Source organism: Chlorocebus sabaeus, chromosome 2 (genome assembly GCF_047675955.1).
Source record: "Chlorocebus sabaeus isolate Y175 chromosome 2, mChlSab1.0.hap1, whole genome shotgun sequence".
Taxonomy (NCBI): domain Eukaryota; kingdom Metazoa; phylum Chordata; class Mammalia; order Primates; family Cercopithecidae; genus Chlorocebus; species Chlorocebus sabaeus.
The window spans coordinates 54,241,659-54,245,727 of NC_132905.1; the positions used below are offsets into that span (position 1 = coordinate 54,241,659).

Sequence of the window (4,069 nt, forward strand, 5' to 3'; positions counted from 1 at the left end):
TCCCTAAAAGGTCCTGGGGTCCCATCCAAAATAAACTACTTGCACTTGAATCTTTGTCTCAGGGCCTGCTGCTGGGAAAACTTAACCAAAGACACTGACTTTTCTTCATAAGCCACAGTTTCTGCGTCTAAGAAACTCCCAGTCAAGTAACACCTAGCAATTACTTCCTTCACTTAGTAGTACCCAGACCAAATACACCATTTACATTCAACACATACACATGCACCCATTACAAGATTAATGTACCCACACACAGATAGATGATTGATTGATAGGTAGATAGATCGATAAAAAAACACTTCAAAGGCGATTTTTCCAAATCTCTCATTTTTCTACTGTTACAATATTTGAATCCAAAGTTCTTGACTTTCAGGCTGAAGCTCTCACTGCATACAAAGCTGCATCTAAAAGGAAGTTTAGCAGAAAATAAGCTGGTTCAATTGATATTTTTACATGGCTGTGAGTTAGCGACTGCTGTCCAACAAACTACATGAAACTTCAAGACTTCAACAATTATCTTTTAAAACAATTTTTTTGCTAACAAGTTTATGGGTCATCTTGGGTGGCTCTACTGATGTGGGTAAGGTTCGGCTGCTCTTGGGAAGCCTTGCTTATGTATCTCTGGTCTGCTGCTGGGTAGGTTAAAGGCTAGGAGTTGCTTGGCTGGGACAATGGGAATGACTGTTCCACGTGGCTTCTCATCTTCCAACAGGCTGGCTCAGGCTTGTTCATGTGGCAGAAGCTATGGTCAAAGAGAAAAAGCAGAACCATGCAAGGACTCCTTAGTCTTAAGTTTAAAACTATAAGGTAATTACTTTATTACTTTCTGGTGGTTAAATAGGTCCAAAGACCAACCTCAATTCAACAGGTAGGGAAATAGCTTCACCCCTTAACGGGAGTTTTTGAAAAACCACATTGCAAAATGATGCAGATACGTGGAAGGAAATAATTGCAACAATTCAAACAATCTACCACCTTCTGGTTAGTGTCCATCTGAATTCATTCTGTGCTTATCAAATGCACCGGACCTTTTTTAAAGGGGGCAAATAATATCATGTCATCTTTATTCCATTACCTTGCAACTCATTTAGCCATAATTCCTCCCCTTGGTCATGTTCTGTGCTAATTTTCTTATGTTTCAGAAATTATATTCTCTGGTACAACACTGATTTCCCCCTACCTACTATTTTATTTAGTCTGCTCAAGCTTCAGATTAGTCCTCTCAGTTAATTGTACTATGGAGCATTCATTAGAAATAGTATAGTCTATAAAATTGTATTTTCCAATATTTATAATAGCCATGGATAGGGAAACCTGTATGTTGTGAAAGAGACTGAGAGGGAAAAAAAAAAAGAGGAGAAAAGTTGTTATGTGTGTAAAGACTGTCAAGAAATAGCGTCCTTGCCACCTTGTGGAAGTTTCTAAAATTGCAAGATCCGAAATCTTTGAACGTGTGTCTACTGAGTACCTGTTTGTATAAATCTCTGTGCTGTGTACCAGTGAGGGGAAAATGAACTGTTCCATGCAAAGGGGGCATCCTCATGTTGCAGAACTAAACAGAGCCAGTGTGTTCACCTCATGTTGACAAGTGGACCAACTCTACCCCCAGCCTCATCTCAATAGATACGGGAAGATGGCAGAGCCTCATCTCATGATCAAGATTTTAGAGCTAGAAGAATCTTTTGGAGTCATCTAACCCAACTCATAGTGCTTTTGTTAGGTAAACTTTTTAAAAAAATACAAAGTACTCATGGAAAAGTACACAGATAATAATTTAATTGCTCCATGAGTGTACCCATGTAACCAGCACCCAGAAGGAGAAACAGAAAACTCTGTTTCCCAGGAGCCCTCCTCTTACTGCCCTCCCAGACATCCTGACTTCCAATAGCATAGACACATCTTGCTTCTTGGGAAATTTTTCTAAATTGAATTATACTGTTCTCTTTTGTATGACGTTTGTCACATTGACAATCACATCTGTAATATTATTCATCCTTGTTGTTATGTATTCTTGAAGATTATTTGTTTTCATCCCTTCATAATATTTCAATACATGAGTAAATCACAACTTATTCAGTTCTACAGTTCATAGCCATTTGTGTTGTTTGCATTTTTGACTGTCACACATTATCTTGCTATGAACATTCTAGTACATAGCTTTTGGTACCCATATGCATGTATTTCTGTTGTGTATCTATTTAGGATTGTAGTTTCTGGGCTACATGTATGCATATGTTTGGCTTTCATAAATTATACCAATTTTCTAAATTGGTTATACTAATTTATATTTCCACCAGCCCAACTATGATTTAACTTTTATTTTTAAATAATTACAGATTTACAAGAATTTGCAAAGAAATGTCCAGCCGAGACCTGATGTCCCATGTATCCAGCCTCCCCTGATGCCTAATATTAGCATCCAGCATATGTATTTTTTAATATAGGAGGCAGACTGAAAGAGGCAAAGTGATCTGGTTAAAGCCTCAGGCTAATGAGTTGCAAAAATTTTTTTTTTTTTTTTTTTTTTTTTTTTTTTGGGTACCAAATTTCTTTATTTGAAGGAATGGTACAAATCAAAGAACTTAAGTGGATGTTTTGGTACAACTTATAGAAAAGGTAAAGGAAACCCCAACATGCATGCACTGCCTTGGTGACCAGGGAAGTCACCCCATGGCTATAGGGAAATTAGCCTGAGGCTTAGCTTTCATTATCACTGTCTCCCAGGGTGTGCTTGTCAAAGAGATACTCTGCCAAGCCACATTCGGGTGCTCCCATCTTGCGCAAGTTGGTCACGTGGTCACCCAATTCTTTGATGGCTTTCACCTGCTCATTCAGGTAATGTGTCTCAATGAAGTCACACAAATGGGGGTCATTTTTGTCAGTGGCCAGTTTGTGCAGTTCCAGTAGTGACTGATTCACATTTTTTTCCAAATGTAAAGCACACTCCATCGCATTCAGTCCGCTCTCCCAGTCGTCATAGTCTGGTTTCTTAATATCCTGAAGGAAGATTCGGCCACCTGGTTGGTTCTGCAGTTTCATCAGTTTCTCAGCATGTTCCCTTTCCTCATGAGATTGGTGAAGAAAGTATTTGGCAAAGTTCTTCAAAGCCACATCATCGCGGTCAAAGTAGTAAGACATGGACAGGTAAACGTAGGAAGCGTAGAGCTCCAGGTTGATCTGGCGGTTGATGGCGGCCTCTGAGTCCTGGTGGTAGTTCTGGCGCACCTGCGAGGTGGACGCGGTCGTCATGGCGGAGGCTAAGGACAGGCGGTGGCGGCGGTGGCTGCGCGGCGCTGGAGCGGCGGCGGGGGCCTTGGGGCGGTCCGAGGACGCGGTGAAGAGGAGACGGAAGGCTGGCTATGGGCGGCCGGCCGGGATGGGGGACGAGCGCTGGGTTCCGTCCAAACACTGTTGAAGCAGGAAACCCCGACGACTCTCGGCGAAGAACGTTTCGAGTTGCAAAATTATAACTAAAGTATGGACTTTCTGTTGACTCATGAAAAGCTGCAACAAGTTCTCTTTAACATCACCTTACAGTTTGCAAAGTCCCTTTATGTTTATAAAATTATATAGTTGATAACACAGAAAGAAAAAACTAAATACCACATTTTCTCACTTATAAGTGGGAGCTAAATGATAAGAATGCATGAACATATAGAGGGGAACAACACACACTGAGGCCTGTCAGAGGGTGAAGGATGGGAGGAAGGAGAGTATCAGAAAAAATAATTAATGGGCACTAAGCTTAATAGCTGGTTGATGATATAATCTGTGCAAGAAATCCTCATGACACAAGTGTACCTATATAACACACTTGCACATGTACCCCTGAACTTAAAAGTTAAATGCATATATTCATGTAATTTATATATATGTATAATTGATATGATCTCTTAGTAAAATTTGAAGAACATTTACCTGTCTCCTAGGATTTAGAGTAAAGATTAACATTGAACCTGGTGCAGGATCAGTATTCAATGAAAGGTAGTCATTTATTATCAATGGCAACAGCATCATCCCATTTGGAGAGCATTTTTATCTTCATTTTTTAGAAGAGGAATGTAATGCA

The 4,069-nt window shown here is 40.1% G+C and overlaps 1 pseudogene across 1 annotated transcript; it reads right to left on the reverse strand.

The window, feature by feature from the left end:
• Nucleotides 1-2,605: 2,605 nt before the first annotated feature.
• Nucleotides 2,606-3,451, reverse strand: LOC103214295 (ferritin heavy chain pseudogene; annotated as a pseudogene). The gene has a single exon (XR_012089978.1). The product of XR_012089978.1 is annotated as a ferritin heavy chain pseudogene (transcript).
• Nucleotides 3,452-4,069: the final 618 nt, after the last annotated feature.